The following is a 20,359-nucleotide window of genomic DNA, read 5'->3' as shown; positions in this document are numbered from 1 at the left end:
ACAGCAGAAAAGCAAGATAAATACACAGTTGAGGGGTGGGCTGCATGGTTATGTTTTTGAGTAAATATTGAAACTGACCTCAGTGGCTCATTAGCAGAGCTGCGGCTAATGACTGGTGCCAAATCATGATGAAGCAAGCACCATGGCTCGTAGGGGACCCACAACACGCTTTTCTTAGCTCACTGAATTAAAGTATAAACTTCCGCCGTGTGTGAGTGGTAAAGGCTTGTTAATATGGTTCCTTTTCCAATTCAAGTCTGACAACAAGAGGCAGGAACCACGTGGCTTCGGAAGCTCAGGAAAGTAGCCACCAACCACAGAGAAAGAGAGAACTGGCAGTATGAGAGGTGGAGAAAACAGAAGCGGGAGCAAGGAGCTCAAATGAGATTGATGGCATTTAAATAGAGCGCGTAAAGGAACAGTTACACAGCTAAGAAATGGGAAAGACAGACTAGGGAAAAAAACACAGAAAGAGCCTTTAGATGAAATTCTCTTCCTGGGACAGCAGGTTAAGAGAAATTACACATGGGGAGGTTAAGCATGTAACAAGGGGGAGAATAAAAAAGAAAATGCAGTTTTATGAAGTGTGTTTGCCAATCCAGCCAGCACTTTTGTTCTATTTCTCTCTTTGCGTCTTTTATTGGTAAAGTAACTTTCAAGTGTATGCGCAGGTATGAATGAGAGAGCAACGGTATAATAATTTGAAGCGTTTACACCAGTGCTAAAGTAGGAATGAGGTGTAGCAAAGACATGAAAGAGGTAGCGATAACAAATATGTGGAGAGGCAATAGTGACACAAAAATAAGCCACCTATTTATAAAACTGAAATGGAAGAAATACTAAAGGTTAACTTCTGAAATTGTAGCCGATAATAAAAAGATACTCGTTGTTGGCAGGATTCGAACCTGCGCGGGGATACCCCAATGGATTTCTAGTCCATCGCCTTGACCACTCGGCCACAACAACTTGCTGTAAACTGCCTACAAATATTTTGTTTGAAAGTTTTGAAGTTTTCCCACATCAAAGTACTGATATTCTGCAATGCGCTTTTTAAAAACAATGTTTTTTTCATCATGCACGTTCTGTCCTAAAAACAAAAATTGGATGAGTATATCTCTGGATCTGTAAAAGGATACGCTTGCATTCAAACTCTCTTGTGGCACTCAAGTTTTTTGGACCCTGTTGCACTCTGTTTTTGCGCTGCTTTTAGTCTACGACCCATATTACAGAAGTCAACCATCTCTGAGTATATGGGACTCCTTTGTAAGTGCCTTATCTTTAATCCTTGAAAAGCTCTATAATAAAGGGGTCTGTCAAAGATTGCTTGAATGGAAGATAAAAGAAGGCCCACTTGTCTCACCAAATGCAGTAGAGAAACCTGATGTTTTACTCATGTTATCCTTAGTTCAGTTTTTGTTAGACCTGGCATCCTTAAGGTGGCTTACCAGCAACCTTTTTGCTTTTCACCTCACGTTTTGCTGTATCTTTATGTTGGCCTTAGGACTCTAATCACGTTATCACTACTGTGAGAAAGTGGCTCTGTATATACTGTTCCCAAATAGGTACAGTGTGCACAGAGTCCCCAGTCCCCAGAGGTTTGGCAGAGGCTAAAGTTAGATATAACCCTACTCTCTAAAGTGGTAGCTTGCCGAGCAGTAAGGCAGTATCAGAGTGCAGTGTAAAACATTTGTTGTACACACTCAGTCAGCAAATGGTCTCACACACTCAAGAACTGAACTCTAGGCCATTGGTTTGCATACAAAAGATATTGTTGTTTTATTTTAGAACCAACATTAGGTATCAAAATATACTTTCTCAGAATGAGATGCTTTAGTTAAATACTTTGCAATAGTCAATTGACTTTTGCAGGTAATAGTTACAGTTTATTGCAATAGGCAACACAATTTGAATCACAATAATACATTGAGCTCAATGGGAATTTTAAGTTATATGCAATTAATTACTTTCAGGATTACTTTTCTAAATCCAGGACTGGATCCTAGATTCAGTCCTGGGACAGTTCTTGGAAACAAGTGAGTAAATTTGTTTTAGTTACTGTTGTGATTTTTAAGCAATATTTTGCTATTTTAAAAGTTGACACTTAGAAACTTTTGCTGATCAAATTACCAATGTTATCCTATGGAAGGAAATTCACTTAGCAGGTAAGTGGGGTTATGGTTACTTTTTCTAGGTCAGTGTTGGATCCTAGATCCAGCACTACTGTACCACCTGTAAGCAGTTGAGAAACTGCGTTTAAGTTATACAGGCGATTTTTAAGGAATATTTACATGTTTGCAAAATCGACACTTAGAAGAAATTTCACAGAAAAACAGTCAATGGTTTCCTATGGAAGAAAATTCAAGTTACGGGTAAAGTACGTTCTCGTTACTTTTGTAATCCAGTGCTGGGCTCCTAGGCTCAGTACTGGGACATCTATCTAAAACAGGTAAACAATTACGTTTTCACAGTTGGTACGATTTTTAAAGAATATTTGTAAGTTTCAAAAATCGACACTTAGAAAATTTTCAGCAAAAAGCAGGCAATGATATCCCATGGAAGGAAATTCGAGTTACTGGTAAGTACGGTTAAAATTACTTTTCAGGGTCAGTACCGAGCTCCAAGATGCAGCACTGAGGTCTCTCCTGATAACAGGTGAGTAAATCAGAATTCGTTGTTCGGCTGATTTTAGATGAATATTTTAAAGTTCCAAAACTCCACACCACTTAGAAGAATTTCCAAGTGAAACCACTCAATGTTAGCCTATGGAAGAAAAGTGAGTTATCGGCTTTTAGGTAAGTACTCGACTGGCAGAGTTATGGTTCTGGGCATAGACTCAGGGGTCTCCCAGGGGAGTCCCAGCCTACATGCCAAGCCTTAAACTCCCCTTTTATTACATATAATTTACACCTAAGATAGGCCCTAGGTAGTCCTAGGTGCATGATGCTATGTAAGTAAAAAATAAGATATGTACTTTGGTGGTTCGCGTGTCCTGTAAGTACCAAACAGTCTATTTCATTTTTCACTACTGTGAGGTCTACCCCTCTCATAGGTTAGCTCTGTGTATTCCCCTATACTTTTTATTTGGTAATTCCATATCGGAGAGGAGTAGCTTTATTTATTTATTGAAAATCCTACTTACTGGTGAGGTTGGATTTAACTTTACTATTTTAGAAATGCCACTTTTAGAGAGTGAACATTTCTCTGCACTTACTGCTCTATTTGCCTGAAACGTGGCCCCAATACACGTCTGGATTGGGCTGGGTGACAGCAAAATTTGTGCCTTCCCTCTAGAGAGCCACAACACAGGTCACTCAACTGCACCTGGGGGGTGAGCTCCGCTCCCCCTCCACCCCCAATAGGTTCAAGAACGATAATTTATGTAAGTAAATACATTATAGCTACAGCTTATAATCATGCGAGTTTAAATCATTTGTTGTTAGATGGTTTAAATATTTGAAAGGATCTGTTTTTAATAGACATTTTACAAAAACCACTGGTACATTTGCTTATTCTGTAAAATTAACACCCAACTGCCGTGACATTGCCAGCCACAATGCCGTGACTCGGATTCGAACCGAGGTTGCTGCGGCCACAACGCAGAGTACTAACCACTATACGATCACGGCGAGCTACTTGGGCTCAACGACATACAGTGACATGGAGAATTTATAATTCGGAACACTCAGGGCTGTTCCTGTGATAGGCTGGATGTATTCATTGCTTCCTCATTCCTCATTCAGAGGCTGCGTCTCCTCAGTGGTTGATAGGCTGAAACCGTTTCCTGGCCGCTTGCTTGTGAAATGCCAGGAGTCAAAGATCACACATTACACTTGCGGACCTGTGATGGAACAACAATGCAGAGAAACCCACCTGGCACAGACCTTCTATTCTGTCTATTAGACCTGCATCTTCCCTGCACCTTTCAAGCCATTTGTATGTGAAGCAAGAAAGAGTTAGAGAGTGATCCATCTATTCTTTTATAGGGAGGATGTCGCCGTGAGCTCCTCCCAGCTAATCACACGAACAGCAGAAAAGCAAGATAAATACACAGTTGAGGGGTGGGCTGCATGGTTATGTTTTTGAGTAAATATTGAAACTGACCTCAGTGGCTCATTAGCAGAGCTGCGGCTAATGACTGGTGCCAAATCATGATGAAGCAAGCACCATGGCTCGTAGGGGACCCACAACACGCTTTTCTTAGCTCACTGAATTAAAGTATAAACTTCCGCCGTGTGTGAATGGTAAAGGCTTGTTAATATGGTTCCTTTTCCAATTCAAGTCTGACAACAAGAGGCAGGAACCACGTGGCTTCGGAAGCTCAGGAAAGTAGCCACCAACCACAGAGAAAGAGAGAACTGGCAGTATGAGAGGTGGAGAAAACAGAAGCGGGAGCAAGGAGCTCAAATGAGATTGATGGCGTTTAAATAGAGCGCGTAAAGGAACAGTTACACAGCTAAGAAATGGGAAAGACAGACTAGGGAAAAAAACACAGAAAGAGCCTTTAGATGAAATTCTCTTCCTGGGACAGCAGGTTAAGAGAAATTACACATGGGGAGGTTAAGCATGTAACAAGGGGGAGAATAAAAAAGAAAATGCAGTTTTATGAAGTGTGTTTGCCAATCCAGCCAGCACTTTTGTTCTATTTCTCTCTTTGCGTCTTTTATTGGTAAAGTAACTTTCAAGTGTATGCGCAGGTATGAATGAGAGAGCAACGGTATAATAATTTGAAGCGTTTACACCCGTGCTAAAGTAGGAATGAGGTGTAGCAAAGACATGAAAGAGGTAGCGATAACAAATATGTGGAGAGGCAATAGTGACACAAAAATAAGCCACCTATTTATAAAACTGAAATGGAAGAAATACTAAAGGTTAACTTCTGAAATTGTAGCCGATAATAAAAAGATTCTCGTTGTTGGCAGGATTCGAACCTGCGCGGGGATACCCCAATGGATTTCTAGTCCATCGCCTTAACCACTCGGCCACAACAACTTGCTGTAAACTGCCTACAAATATTTTGTTTGAAAGTTTTGAAGTTTTCCCACATCAAAGTACTGATATTCTGCAATGCGCTTTTTAAAAACAATGTTTTTTTCATCATGCACGTTCTGTCCTAAAAACAAAAATTGGATGAGTATATCTCTGGATCTGTAAAAGGATACGCTTGCATTCAAACTCTCTTGTGGCACTCAAGTTTTTTGGACCCTGTTGCACTCTGTTTTTGCGCTGCTTTTAGTCTACGACCCATATTACAGAAGTCAACCATCTCTGAGTATTTGGGACTCCTTTGTAAGTGCCTTATCTTTAATCCTTGAAAAGCTCTATAATAAAGGGGTCTGTCAAAGATTGCTTGAATGGAAGATAAAAGAAGGCCCACTTGTCTCACCAAATGCAGTAGAGAAACCTGATGTTTTACTCATGTTATCCTTAGTTCAGTTTTTGTTAGACCTGGCATCCTTAAGGTGGCTTACCAGCAACCTTTTTGCTTTTCACCTCACGTTTTGCTGTATCTTTATGTTGGCCTTAGGACTCTAATCACGTTATCACTACTGTGAGAAAGTGGCTCTGTATATACTGTTCCCAAATAGGTACAGTGTGCACAGAGTCCCCAGTCCCCAGAGGTTTGGCAGAGGCTAAAGTTAGATATAACCTTACTCTCTAAAGTGGTAGCTTGCCGAGCAGTAAGGCAGTATCAGAGTGCAGTGTAAAACATTTGTTGTACACACTCAGTCAGCAAATGGTCTCACACACTCAAGAACTGAACTCTAGGCCATTGGTTTGCATACAAAAGATATTGTTGTTTTATTTTAGAACCAACAATAGGTATCAAAATATACTTTCTCAGAATGAGATGCTTTAGTTAAATACTTTGCAATAGGCAATTGACTTTTGCAGGTAATAGTTACAGTTTATTGCAATAGGCAACACAATTTGAATCACAATAATACATTGAGCTCAATGGGAATTTTAAGTTATATGCAATTAATTACTTTCAGGATTACTTTTCTAAATCCAGGACTGGATCCTAGATTCAGTCCTGGGACAGTTCTTGGAAACAAGTGAGTACATTTGTTTTAGTTACTGTTGTGATTTTTAAGCAATATTTTGCTATTTTAAAAGTTGACACTTAGAAACTTTTGCTGATCAAATTACCAATGTTATCCTATGGAAGGAAATTCACTTAGCAGGTAAGTGGGGTATGGTTACTTTTTCTAGGTCAGTGTTGGATCCTAGATCCAGCACTACTGTACCACCTGTAAGCAGTTGAGAAACTGTGTTTAAGTTATACAGGCGATTTTTAAGGAATATTTACATGTTTGCAAAATCGACACTTAGAAGAAATTTCACAGAAAAACAGTCAATGGTTTCCTATGGAAGAAAATTCAAGTTACGGGTAAAGTACGTTCTCGTTACTTTTGTAATCCAGTGCTGGGCTCCTAGGCTCAGTACTGGGACATCTATCTAAAACAGGTAAACAATTACGTTTTCACAGTTGGTACGATTTTTAAAGAATATTTGTAAGTTTCAAAAATCGACACTTAGAAAATTTTCAGCAAAAAGCAGGCAATGATATCCCATGGAAGGAAATTCGAGTTACTGGTAAGTACGGTTAAAATTACTTTTCAGGGTCAGTACCGAGCTCCAAGATGCAGCACTGAGGTCTCTCCTGATAACAGGTGAGTAAATCAGAATTCGTTGTTCGGCTGATTTGAGATGAATATTTTAAAGTTCCAAAACTCCACACCACTTAGAAGAATTTCCAAGTGAAATCACTGAATGTTAGCCTATGGAAGAAAAGTGAGTTATCGGCTTTTAGGTAAGTACTCGACTGGCAGAGTTATGGTTCTGGGCTTAGACTCAGGGGTCTCCCAGGTGAGTCCCAGCCTACTTGCCAAGCCTTAAACTCCCCTTTTATTACATATAATTTATACCTAAGGTAGGCCCTAGGTAGTCCTCGGTGCATGATGCTATGTAAGTAAAAAATAAGATATGTACTTTGGTGGTTCGCGTGTCCTGTAAGTACCAAACAGTCTATTTCATTTTTCACTACTGTGAGGTCTACCCCTCTCATAGGTTAGCTCTGTGTATTCCCCTATACTTTTTATTTGGTAATTCCATATCGGAGAGGAGTAGCTTTATTTATTTATTGAAAATCCTACTTACTGGTGAGGTTGAATTTAACTTTACTATTTTAGAAATGCCACTTTTAGAGAGTGAACATTTCTCTGCACTTACTGCTCTATTTGCCTGAAACCTGGCCCCAATACGCGTCTGGATTGGGCTGGGTGACAGCAAAATGTGTGCCTTCCGTCTAGAGAGCCACAACACAGGTCACTCAACTGCACCTGGGGGGTGAGCTCCGCTCCCCCTCCACCCCCAATAGGTTCAAGACCGATAATTTATGTAAGTAAATACATTATAGCTACAGTTTATAATCATGCGAGTTTAAATCATTTGTTGTTAGATGGTTTAAATATTTGAAAGGATCTGTTTTTAATAGACATTTTACAAAAACCACTGGTACATTTGCTAATTCTGTGAAATTAACACCCAACTGCCGTGACATTGCCAACCACAATGCCGTGACTCGGATTCGAACCGAGGTTGCTGCGGCCACAACGCAGAGTACTAACCACTATACGATCACGGCGAGCTACTTGGGCTCAACGACATACAGTGACATGGAGAATTTATAATTCGGAACACTCAGGGCTGTTCCTGTGATAGGCTGGATGTATTCATTGCTTCCTCATTCCTCATTCAGAGGCTGCGTCTCCTCAGTGGTTGATAGGCTGAAACCGTTTCCTGGCCGCCTGCTTGTGAAATGCCAGGAGTCAAAGATCACACATTACACTTGCGGACCTGTGATGGAACAACAATGCAGAGAAACCCACCTGGCACAGACCTTCTATTCTGTCTATTAGACCTGCATCTTCCCTGCACCTTTCAAGCCATTTGTATGTGAAGCAAGAAAGAGTTAGAGAGTGATCCATCTACACTTTTATAGGGAGGATGTCGCCGTGAGCTCCTCCCAGCTAATCACACGAACAGCAGAAAAGCAAGATAAATACACAGTTGAGGGGTGGGCTGCATGGTTATGTTTTTGAGTAAATATTGAAACTGACCTCAGTGGCTCATTAGCAGAGCTGCGGCTAATGACTGGTGCCAAATCATGATGAAGCAAGCACCATGGCTCATAGGGGACCCACAACACGCTTTTCTTAGCTCACTGAATTAAAGTATAAACCTCCGCCGTGTGTGAGTGGTAAAGGCTTGTTAATATGGTTCCTTTTCCAATTCAAGTCTGACAACAAGAGGCAGGAACCACCTGGCTTCGGAAGCTCAGGAAAGTAGCCACCAACCACAGAGAAAGAGAGAACTGGCAGTATGAGAGGTGGAGAAAACAGAAGCGGGAGCAAGGAGCTCAAATGAGATTGATGGCGTTTAAATAGAGCGCGTAAAGGAACAGTTACACAGCTAAGAAATGGGAAAGACAGACTAGGGAAAAAAACACAGAAGGAGCCTTTAGATGAAATTCTCTTCCTGGGACAGCAGGTTAAGAGAAATTACACATGGGGAGGTTAAGCATGTAACAAGGGGGAGAATAAAAAAGAAAATGCAGTTTTATGAAGTGTGTTTGCCAATCCAGCCAGCACTTTTGTTCTATTTCTCTCTTTGCGTCTTTTATTGGTAAAGTAACTTTCAAGTGTATGCGCAGGTATGAATGAGAGAGCAACGGTATAATAATTTGAAGCGTTTACACCAGTGCTAAAGTAGGAATGAGGTGTAGCAAAGACATGAAAGAGGTAGCGATAACAAATATGTGGAGAGGCAATAGTGACACAAAAATAAGCCACCTATTTATAAAACTGAAATGGAAGAAATACTAAAGGTTAACTTCTGAGATTGTAGCCGATAATAAAAAGATTCTCGTTGTTGGCAGGATTCGCACCTGCGCGGGGATACCCCAATGGATTTCTAGTCCATCGCCTTAACCACTCGGCCACAACAACTTGCTGTAAACTGCCTACAAATATTTTGTTTGAAAGTTTTGAAGTTTTCCCACATCAAAGTACTGATATTCTGCAATGCGCTTTTTAAAAACAATGTTTTTTTCATCATGCACGTTCTGTCCTTAAAACAAAAATTGGATGAGTATATCTCTGGATCTGTAAAAGGATACGCTTGCATTCAAACTCTCTTGTGGCACTCAAGTTTTTTGGACCCTGTTGCACTCTGTTTTTGCGCTGCTTTTAGTCTACGACCCATATTACAGAAGTCAACCATCTCTGAGTATTTGGGACTCCTTTGTAAGTGCCTTATCTTTAATCCTTGAAAAGCTCTATAATAAAGGGGTCTGTCAAAGATTGCTTGAATGGAAGATAAAAGAAGGCCCACTTGTCTCACCAAATGCAGTAGAGAAACCTGATGTTTTACTCATGTTATCCTTAGTTCAGTTTTTGTTAGACCTGGCATCCTTAAGGTGGCTTACCAGCAACCTTTTTGCTTTTCACCTCACGTTTTGCTGTATCTTTATGTTGGCCTTAGGACTCTAATCACGTTATCACTACTGTGAGAAAGTGGCTCTGTATATACTGTTCCAAAAAAGGTACAGTGTGCACAGAGTCCCCAGTCCCCAGAGGTTTGGCAGAGGCTAAAGTTAGATATAACCTTACTCTCTAAAGTGGTAGCTTGCCGAGCAGTAAGGCAGTATCAGAGTGCAGTGTAAAACATTTGTTGTACACACTCAGTCAGCAAATGGTCTCACACACTCAAGAACTGAACTCTAGGCCATTGGTTTGCATACAAAAGATATTGTTGTTTTATTTTAGAACCAACATTAGGTATCAAAATATACTTTCTCAGAATGAGATGCTTTAGTTAAATACTTTGCAATAGTCAATTGACTTTTGCAGGTAATAGTTACAGTTTATTGCAATAGGCAACACAATTTGAATCACAATAATACATTGAGCTCAATGGGAATTTTAAGTTATATGCAATTAATTACTTTCAGGATTACTTTTCTAAATCCAGGACTGGATCCTAGATTCAGTCCTGGGACAGTTCTTGGAAACAAGTGAGTAAATTTGTTTTAGTTACTGTTGTGATTTTTAAGCAATATTTTGCTATTTTAAAAGTTGACACTTAGAAACTTTTGCTGATCAAATTACCAATGTTATCCTATGGAAGGAAATTCACTTAGCAGGTAAGTGGGGTTATGGTTACTTTTTCTAGGTCAGTGTTGGATCCTAGATCCAGCACTACTGTACCACCTGTAAGCAGTTGAGAAACTGCGTTTAAGTTATACAGGCGATTTTTAAGGAATATTTACATGTTTGCAAAATCGACACTTAGAAGAAATTTCACAGAAAAACAGTCAATGGTTTCCTATGGAAGAAAATTCAAGTTACGGGTAAAGTACGTTCTCGTTACTTTTGTAATCCAGTGCTGGGCTCCTAGGCTCAGTACTGGGACATCTATCTAAAACAGGTAAACAATTACGTTTTCACAGTTGGTACGATTTTTAAAGAATATTTGTAAGTTTCAAAAATCGACACTTAGAAAATTTTCAGCAAAAAGCAGGCAATGATATCCCATGGAAGGAAATTCGAGTTACTGGTAAGTACGGTTAAAATTACTTTTCAGGGTCAGTACCGAGCTCCAAGATGCAGCACTGAGGTCTCTCCTGATAACAGGTGAGTAAATCAGAATTCGTTGTTCGGCTGATTTTAGATGAATATTTTAAAGTTCCAAAACTCCACACCACTTAGAAGAATTTCCAAGTGAAACCACTCAATGTTAGCCTATGGAAGAAAAGTGAGTTATCGGCTTTTAGGTAAGTACTCGACTGGCAGAGTTATGGTTCTGGGCATAGACTCAGGGGTCTCCCAGGGGAGTCCCAGCCTACATGCCAAGCCTTAAACTCCCCTTTTATTACATATAATTTACACCTAAGATAGGCCCTAGGTAGTCCTAGGTGCATGATGCTATGTAAGTAAAAAATAAGATATGTACTTTGGTGGTTCGCGTGTCCTGTAAGTACCAAACAGTCTATTTCATTTTTCACTACTGTGAGGTCTACCCCTCTCATAGGTTAGCTCTGTGTATTCCCCTATACTTTTTATTTGGTAATTCCATATCGGAGAGGAGTAGCTTTATTTATTTATTGAAAATCCTACTTACTGGTGAGGTTGGATTTAACTTTACTATTTTAGAAATGCCACTTTTAGAGAGTGAACATTTCTCTGCACTTACTGCTCTATTTGCCTGAAACCTGGCCCCAATACACGTCTGGATTGGGCTGGGTGACAGCAAAATTTGTGCCTTCCCTCTAGAGAGCCACAACACAGGTCACTCAACTGCACCTGGGGGGTGAGCTCCGCTCCCCCTCCACCCCCAATAGGTTCAAGAACGATAATTTATGTAAGTAAATACATTATAGCTACAGCTTATAATCATGCGAGTTTAAATCATTTGTTGTTAGATGGTTTAAATATTTGAAAGGATCTGTTTTTAATAGACATTTTACAAAAACCACTGGTACATTTGCTAATTCTGTAAAATTAACACCCAACTGCCGTGACATTGCCAACCACAATGCCGTGACTCGGATTCGAACCGAGGTTGCTGCGGCCACAACGCAGAGTACTAACCACTATACGATCACGGCGAGCTACTTGGGCTCAACGACATACAGTGACATGGAGAATTTATAATTCGGAACACTCAGGGCTGTTCCTGTGATAGGCTGGATGTATTCATTGCTTCCTCATTCCTCATTCAGAGGCTGCGTCTCCTCAGTGGTTGATAGGCTGAAACCGTTTCCTGGCCGCTTGCTTGTGAAATGCCAGGAGTCAAAGATCACACATTACACTTGCGGACCTGTGATGGAACAACAATGCAGAGAAACCCACCTGGCACAGACCTTCTATTCTGTCTATTAGACCTGCATCTTCCCTGCACCTTTCAAGCCATTTGTATGTGAAGCAAGAAAGAGTTAGAGAGTGATCCATCTATTCTTTTATAGGGAGGATGTCGCCGTGAGCTCCTCCCAGCTAATCACACGAACAGCAGAAAAGCAAGATAAATACACAGTTGAGGGGTGGGCTGCATGGTTATGTTTTTGAGTAAATATTGAAACTGACCTCAGTGGCTCATTAGCAGAGCTGCGGCTAATGACTGGTGCCAAATCATGATGAAGCAAGCACCATGGCTCGTAGGGGACCCACAACACGCTTTTCTTAGCTCACTGAATTAAAGTATAAACTTCCGCCGTGTGTGAATGGTAAAGGCTTGTTAATATGGTTCCTTTTCCAATTCAAGTCTGACAACAAGAGGCAGGAACCACGTGGCTTCGGAAGCTCAGGAAAGTAGCCACCAACCACAGAGAAAGAGAGAACTGGCAGTATGAGAGGTGGAGAAAACAGAAGCGGGAGCAAGGAGCTCAAATGAGATTGATGGCGTTTAAATAGAGCGCGTAAAGGAACAGTTACACAGCTAAGAAATGGGAAAGACAGACTAGGGAAAAAAACACAGAAAGAGCCTTTAGATGAAATTCTCTTCCTGGGACAGCAGGTTAAGAGAAATTACACATGGGGAGGTTAAGCATGTAACAAGGGGGAGAATAAAAAAGAAAATGCAGTTTTATGAAGTGTGTTTGCCAATCCAGCCAGCACTTTTGTTCTATTTCTCTCTTTGCGTCTTTTATTGGTAAAGTAACTTTCAAGTGTATGCGCAGGTATGAATGAGAGAGCAACGGTATAATAATTTGAAGCGTTTACACCCGTGCTAAAGTAGGAATGAGGTGTAGCAAAGACATGAAAGAGGTAGCGATAACAAATATGTGGAGAGGCAATAGTGACACAAAAATAAGCCACCTATTTATAAAACTGAAATGGAAGAAATACTAAAGGTTAACTTCTGAAATTGTAGCCGATAATAAAAAGATTCTCGTTGTTGGCAGGATTCGAACCTGCGCGGGGATACCCCAATGGATTTCTAGTCCATCGCCTTAACCACTCGGCCACAACAACTTGCTGTAAACTGCCTACAAATATTTTGTTTGAAAGTTTTGAAGTTTTCCCACATCAAAGTACTGATATTCTGCAATGCGCTTTTTAAAAACAATGTTTTTTTCATCATGCACGTTCTGTCCTAAAAACAAAAATTGGATGAGTATATCTCTGGATCTGTAAAAGGATACGCTTGCATTCAAACTCTCTTGTGGCACTCAAGTTTTTTGGACCCTGTTGCACTCTGTTTTTGCGCTGCTTTTAGTCTACGACCCATATTACAGAAGTCAACCATCTCTGAGTATTTGGGACTCCTTTGTAAGTGCCTTATCTTTAATCCTTGAAAAGCTCTATAATAAAGGGGTCTGTCAAAGATTGCTTGAATGGAAGATAAAAGAAGGCCCACTTGTCTCACCAAATGCAGTAGAGAAACCTGATGTTTTACTCATGTTATCCTTAGTTCAGTTTTTGTTAGACCTGGCATCCTTAAGGTGGCTTACCAGCAACCTTTTTGCTTTTCACCTCACGTTTTGCTGTATCTTTATGTTGGCCTTAGGACTCTAATCACGTTATCACTACTGTGAGAAAGTGGCTCTGTATATACTGTTCCCAAATAGGTACAGTGTGCACAGAGTCCCCAGTCCCCAGAGGTTTGGCAGAGGCTAAAGTTAGATATAACCTTACTCTCTAAAGTGGTAGCTTGCCGAGCAGTAAGGCAGTATCAGAGTGCAGTGTAAAACATTTGTTGTACACACTCAGTCAGCAAATGGTCTCACACACTCAAGAACTGAACTCTAGGCCATTGGTTTGCATACAAAAGATATTGTTGTTTTATTTTAGAACCAACAATAGGTATCAAAATATACTTTCTCAGAATGAGATGCTTTAGTTAAATACTTTGCAATAGGCAATTGACTTTTGCAGGTAATAGTTACAGTTTATTGCAATAGGCAACACAATTTGAATCACAATAATACATTGAGCTCAATGGGAATTTTAAGTTATATGCAATTAATTACTTTCAGGATTACTTTTCTAAATCCAGGACTGGATCCTAGATTCAGTCCTGGGACAGTTCTTGGAAACAAGTGAGTAAATTTGTTTTAGTTACTGTTGTGATTTTTAAGCAATATTTTGCTATTTTAAAAGTTGACACTTAGAAACTTTTGCTGATCAAATTACCAATGTTATCCTATGGAAGGAAATTCACTTAGCAGGTAAGTGGGGTATGGTTACTTTTTCTAGGTCAGTGTTGGATCCTAGATCCAGCACTACTGTACCACCTGTAAGCAGTTGAGAAACTGTGTTTAAGTTATACAGGCGATTTTTAAGGAATATTTACATGTTTGCAAAATCGACACTTAGAAGAAATTTCACAGAAAAACAGTCAATGGTTTCCTATGGAAGAAAATTCAAGTTACGGGTAAAGTACGTTCTCGTTACTTTTGTAATCCAGTGCTGGGCTCCTAGGCTCAGTACTGGGACATCTATCTAAAACAGGTAAACAATTACGTTTTCACAGTTGGTACGATTTTTAAAGAATATTTGTAAGTTTCAAAAATCGACACTTAGAAAATTTTCAGCAAAAAGCAGGCAATGATATCCCATGGAAGGAAATTCGAGTTACTGGTAAGTACGGTTAAAATTACTTTTCAGGGTCAGTACCGAGCTCCAAGATGCAGCACTGAGGTCTCTCCTGATAACAGGTGAGTAAATCAGAATTCGTTGTTCGGCTGATTTGAGATGAATATTTTAAAGTTCCAAAACTCCACACCACTTAGAAGAATTTCCAAGTGAAATCACTGAATGTTAGCCTATGGAAGAAAAGTGAGTTATCGGCTTTTAGGTAAGTACTCGACTGGCAGAGTTATGGTTCTGGGCTTAGACTCAGGGGTCTCCCAGGTGAGTCCCAGCCTACTTGCCAAGCCTTAAACTCCCCTTTTATTACATATAATTTATACCTAAGGTAGGCCCTAGGTAGTCCTCGGTGCATGATGCTATGTAAGTAAAAAATAAGATATGTACTTTGGTGGTTCGCGTGTCCTGTAAGTACCAAACAGTCTATTTCATTTTTCACTACTGTGAGGTCTACCCCTCTCATAGGTTAGCTCTGTGTATTCCCCTATACTTTTTATTTGGTAATTCCATATCGGAGAGGAGTAGCTTTATTTATTTATTGAAAATCCTACTTACTGGTGAGGTTGAATTTAACTTTACTATTTTAGAAATGCCACTTTTAGAGAGTGAACATTTCTCTGCACTTACTGCTCTATTTGCCTGAAACCTGGCCCCAATACGCGTCTGGATTGGGCTGGGTGACAGCAAAATGTGTGCCTTCCGTCTAGAGAGCCACAACACAGGTCACTCAACTGCACCTGGGGGGTGAGCTCCGCTCCCCCTCCACCCCCAATAGGTTCAAGACCGATAATTTATGTAAGTAAATACATTATAGCTACAGTTTATAATCATGCGAGTTTAAATCATTTGTTGTTAGATGGTTTAAATATTTGAAAGGATCTGTTTTTAATAGACATTTTACAAAAACCACTGGTACATTTGCTAATTCTGTGAAATTAACACCCAACTGCCGTGACATTGCCAACCACAATGCCGTGACTCGGATTCGAACCGAGGTTGCTGCGGCCACAACGCAGAGTACTAACCACTATACGATCACGGCGAGCTACTTGGGCTCAACGACATACAGTGACATGGAGAATTTATAATTCGGAACACTCAGGGCTGTTCCTGTGATAGGCTGGATGTATTCATTGCTTCCTCATTCCTCATTCAGAGGCTGCGTCTCCTCAGTGGTTGATAGGCTGAAACCGTTTCCTGGCCGCCTGCTTGTGAAATGCCAGGAGTCAAAGATCACACATTACACTTGCGGACCTGTGATGGAACAACAATGCAGAGAAACCCACCTGGCACAGACCTTCTATTCTGTCTATTAGACCTGCATCTTCCCTGCACCTTTCAAGCCATTTGTATGTGAAGCAAGAAAGAGTTAGAGAGTGATCCATCTACACTTTTATAGGGAGGATGTCGCTGTGAGCTCCTCCCAGCTAATCACACGAACAGCAGAAAAGCAAGATAAATACACAGTTGAGGGGTGGGCTGCATGGTTATGTTTTTGAGTAAATATTGAAACTGACCTCAGTGGCTCATTAGCAGAGCTGCGGCTAATGACTGGTGCCAAATCATGATGAAGCAAGCACCATGGCTCATAGGGGACCCACAACACGCTTTTCTTAGCTCACTGAATTAAAGTATAAACCTCCGCCGTGTGTGAGTGGTAAAGGCTTGTTAATATGGTTCCTTTTCCAATTCAAGTCTGACAACAAGAGGCAGGAACCACCTGGCTTCGGAAGCTCAGGAAAGTAGCCACCAACCACAGAGAAAGAGAGAACTGGCAGTATGAGAGGTGGAGAAAACAGAAGCGGGAGCAAGGAGCTCAAATGAGATTGATGGCGTTTAAATAGAGCGCGTAAAGGAACAGTTACACAGCTAAGAAATGGGAAAGACAGACTAGGGAAAAAAACACAGAAGGAGCCTTTAGATGAAATTCTCTTCCTGGGACAGCAGGTTAAGAGAAATTACACATGGGGAGGTTAAGCATGTAACAAGGGGGAGAATAAAAAAGAAAATGCAGTTTTATGAAGTGTGTTTGCCAATCCAGCCAGCACTTTTGTTCTATTTCTCTCTTTGCGTCTTTTATTGGTAAAGTAACTTTCAAGTGTATGCGCAGGTATGAATGAGAGAGCAACGGTATAATAATTTGAAGCGTTTACACCAGTGCTAAAGTAGGAATGAGGTGTAGCAAAGACATGAAAGAGGTAGCGATAACAAATATGTGGAGAGGCAATAGTGACACAAAAATAAGCCACCTATTTATAAAACTGAAATGGAAGAAATACTAAAGGTTAACTTCTGAGATTGTAGCCGATAATAAAAAGATTCTCGTTGTTGGCAGGATTCGCACCTGCGCGGGGATACCCCAATAGATTTCTAGTCCATCGCCTTAACCACTCGGCCACAACAACTTGCTGTAAACTGCCTACAAATATTTTGTTTGAAAGTTTTGAAGTTTTCCCACATCAAAGTACTGATATTCTGCAATGCGCTTTTTAAAAACAATGTTTTTTTCATCATGCACGTTCTGTCCTTAAAACAAAAATTGGATGAGTATATCTCTGGATCTGTAAAAGGATACGCTTGCATTCAAACTCTCTTGTGGCACTCAAGTTTTTTGGACCCTGTTGCACTCTGTTTTTGCGCTGCTTTTAGTCTACGACCCATATTACAGAAGTCAACCATCTCTGAGTATTTGGGACTCCTTTGTAAGTGCCTTATCTTTAATCCTTGAAAAGCTCTATAATAAAGGGGTCTGTCAAAGATTGCTTGAATGGAAGATAAAAGAAGGCCCACTTGTCTCACCAAATGCAGTAGAGAAACCTGATGTTTTACTCATGTTATCCTTAGTTCAGTTTTTGTTAGACCTGGCATCCTTAAGGTGGCTTACCAGCAACCTTTTTGCTTTTCACCTCACGTTTTGCTGTATCTTTATGTTGGCCTTAGGACTCTAATCACGTTATCACTACTGTGAGAAAGTGGCTCTGTATATACTGTTCCAAAAAAGGTACAGTGTGCACAGAGTCCCCAGTCCCCAGAGGTTTGGCAGAGGCTAAAGTTAGATATAACCTTACTCTCTAAAGTGGTAGCTTGCCGAGCAGTAAGGCAGTATCAGAGTGCAGTGTAAAACATTTGTTGTACACACTCAGTCAGCAAATGGTCTCACACACTCAAGAACTGAACTCTAGGCCATTGGTTTGCATACAAAAGATATTGTTGTTTTATTTTAGAACCAACATTAGGTATCAAAATATACTTTCTCAGAATGAGATGCTTTAGTTAAATACTTTGCAATAGGCAATTGACTTTTGCAGGTAATAGTTACAGTTTATTGCAATAGGCAACACAATTTGAATCACAATAATACATTGAGCTCAATGGGAATTTTAAGTTATATGCAATTAATTACTTTCAGGATTACTTTTCTAAATCCAGGACTGGATCCTAGATTCAGTCCTGGGACAGTTCTTGGAAACAAGTGAGTAAATTTGTTTTAGTTACTGTTGTGATTTTTAAGCAATATTTTGCTATTTTAAAAGTTGACACTTAGAAACTTTTGCTGATCAAATTACCAATGTTATCCTATGGAAGGAAATTCACTTAGCAGGTAAGTGGGGTTATGGTTACTTTTTCTAGGTCAGTGTTGGATCCTAGATCCAGCACTACTGTACCACCTGTAAGCAGTTGAGAAACTGCGTTTAAGTTATACAGGCGATTTTTAAGGAATATTTACATGTTTGCAAAATCGACACTTAGAAGAAATTTCACAGAAAAACAGTCAATGGTTTCCTATGGAAGAAAATTCAAGTTACAGGTAAAGTACGTTCTCGTTACTTTTGTAATCCAGTGCTGGGCTCCTAGGCTCAGTACTGGGACATCTATCTAAAACAGGTAAACAATTACGTTTTCACAGTTGGTACGATTTTTAAAGAATATTTGTAAGTTTCAAAAATCGACACTTAGAAAATTTTCAGCAAAAAGCAGGCAATGATATCCCATGGAAGGAAATTCGAGTTACTGGTAAGTACGGTTAAAATTACTTTTCAGGGTCAGTACCGAGCTCCAAGATGCAGCACTGAGGTCTCTCCTGATAACAGGTGAGTAAATCAGAATTCGTTGTTCGGCTGATTTTAGATGAATATTTTAAAGTTCCAAAACTCCACACCACTTAGAAGAATTTCCAAGTGAAACCACTCAATGTTAGCCTATGGAAGAAAAGTGAGTTATCGGCTTTTAGGTAAGTACTCGACTGGCAGAGTTATGGTTCTGGGCATAGACTCAGGGGTCTCCCAGGGGAGTCCCAGCCTACATGCCAAGCCTTAAACTCCCCTTTTATTACATATAATTTACACCTAAGATAGGCCCTAGGTAGTCCTAGGTGCATGATGCTATGTAAGTAAAAAATAAGATATGTACTTTGGTGGTTCGCGTGTCATGTAAGTACCAAACAGTCTATTTCATTTTTCACTACTGTGAGGTCTACCCCTCTCATAGGTTAGCTCTGTGTATTCCCCTATACTTTTTATTTGGTAATTCCATATCGGAGAGGAGTAGCTTTATTTATTTATTGAAAATCCTACTTACTGGTGAGGTTGGATTTAACTTTACTATTTTAGAAATGCCACTTTTAGAGAGTGAACATTTCTCTGCACTTACTGCTCTATTTGCCTGAAACCTGGCCCCAATACACGTCTGGATTGGGCTGGGTGACAGCAAAATGTGTGCCTTCCCTCTAGAGAGCCACAACACAGGTCACGCAACTGCACCTGGGGGGTGAGCTCCGGTCCCCCTCCACCCCCAATAGGTTCAAGACCGATAATTTATATAAGTAAATACATTATAGCTACAGCTTATAATCATGCGAGTTTAAATCATTTGTTGTTAGATGGTTTAAATATTTGAAAGGATCTGTTTTTAATAGACATTTTACTAAAACCACTGGTACATTTGCTAATTCTGTTAATTTAACACCCAACTGCCGTGACATTGCCAACCACAATGCCGTGACTCGGATTCGAACCGAGGTTGCTGCAGCCACAACGCAGAGTACTAACCACTATACGATCACGGCGAGCTACTTGGGCTCAACGACATACAGTGACATGGAGAATTTATAATTCGGAACACTCAGGGCTGTTCCTGTGATAGGCTGGATGTATTCATTGCTTCCTCATTCCTCATTCAGAGGCTGCGTCTCCTCAGTGGTTGATAGGCTGAAACCGTTTCCTGGCCGCCTGCTTGTGAAATGCCAGGAGTCAAAGATCACACATTACACTTGCGGACCTGTGATGGAACAACAATGCAGAGAAACCCACCTGGCACAGACCTTCTATTCTGTCTATTAGACCTGCATCTTCCCTGCACCTTTCAAGCCATTTGTATGTGAAGCAAGAAAGAGTTAGAGAGTGATCCATCTACACTTTTATAGGGAGGATGTCGCCGTGAGCTCCTCCCAGCTAATCACACGAACAGCAGAAAAGCAAGATAAATACACAGTTGAGGGGTGGGCTGCATGGTTATGTTTTTGAGTAAATATTGAAACTGACCTCAGTGGCTCATTAGCAGAGCTGCGGCTAATGACTGGTGCCAAATCATGATGAAGCAAGCACCATGGCTCGTAGGGGACCCACAACACGCTTTTCTTAGCTCACTGAATTAAAGTATAAACTTCCGCCGTGTGTGAGTGGTAAAGGCTTGTTAATATGGTTCCTTTT

General features: G+C 40.4%; 10 non-coding genes across 10 annotated transcripts; all 10 read right to left on the bottom strand.

The window, feature by feature from the left end:
- Window positions 1-884: 884 nt before the first annotated feature.
- On the bottom strand, window positions 885-966 carry TRNAS-AGA (transfer RNA serine (anticodon AGA)). The gene has a single exon. It is a non-coding gene; the product is annotated as a tRNA-Ser (tRNA).
- Window positions 967-3,554: 2,588 nt separating this feature from the next.
- Window positions 3,555-3,626, bottom strand: TRNAH-GUG (transfer RNA histidin (anticodon GUG)). Its single transcript has one exon. It is a non-coding gene; the product is annotated as a tRNA-His (tRNA).
- A 1,281-nt stretch (window positions 3,627-4,907) lies between these two features.
- On the bottom strand, window positions 4,908-4,989 carry TRNAS-AGA (transfer RNA serine (anticodon AGA)). The gene has a single exon. It is a non-coding gene; the product is annotated as a tRNA-Ser (tRNA).
- Window positions 4,990-7,576: 2,587 nt separating this feature from the next.
- TRNAH-GUG (transfer RNA histidin (anticodon GUG)) lies at window positions 7,577-7,648 on the bottom strand. The gene has a single exon. It is a non-coding gene; the product is annotated as a tRNA-His (tRNA).
- A 1,281-nt stretch (window positions 7,649-8,929) lies between these two features.
- On the bottom strand, window positions 8,930-9,011 carry TRNAS-AGA (transfer RNA serine (anticodon AGA)). Its single transcript has one exon. It is a non-coding gene; the product is annotated as a tRNA-Ser (tRNA).
- Window positions 9,012-11,599: 2,588 nt separating this feature from the next.
- On the bottom strand, window positions 11,600-11,671 carry TRNAH-GUG (transfer RNA histidin (anticodon GUG)). The gene has a single exon. It is a non-coding gene; the product is annotated as a tRNA-His (tRNA).
- Window positions 11,672-12,952: 1,281 nt separating this feature from the next.
- TRNAS-AGA (transfer RNA serine (anticodon AGA)) lies at window positions 12,953-13,034 on the bottom strand. The gene has a single exon. It is a non-coding gene; the product is annotated as a tRNA-Ser (tRNA).
- A 2,587-nt stretch (window positions 13,035-15,621) lies between these two features.
- TRNAH-GUG (transfer RNA histidin (anticodon GUG)) lies at window positions 15,622-15,693 on the bottom strand. Its single transcript has one exon. It is a non-coding gene; the product is annotated as a tRNA-His (tRNA).
- Window positions 15,694-16,974: 1,281 nt separating this feature from the next.
- TRNAS-AGA (transfer RNA serine (anticodon AGA)) lies at window positions 16,975-17,056 on the bottom strand. The gene has a single exon. It is a non-coding gene; the product is annotated as a tRNA-Ser (tRNA).
- A 2,588-nt stretch (window positions 17,057-19,644) lies between these two features.
- Window positions 19,645-19,716, bottom strand: TRNAH-GUG (transfer RNA histidin (anticodon GUG)). The gene has a single exon. It is a non-coding gene; the product is annotated as a tRNA-His (tRNA).
- Window positions 19,717-20,359: the final 643 nt, after the last annotated feature.

The sequence above is a fragment of the Triturus cristatus genome, chromosome 12 (assembly GCF_964204655.1).
Source record: "Triturus cristatus chromosome 12, aTriCri1.1, whole genome shotgun sequence".
Classification (NCBI taxonomy): domain Eukaryota; kingdom Metazoa; phylum Chordata; class Amphibia; order Caudata; family Salamandridae; genus Triturus; species Triturus cristatus.
Note: the sequence above shows the minus strand (reverse complement) of the source record. Positions and strands in the feature narration are given on the sequence as shown.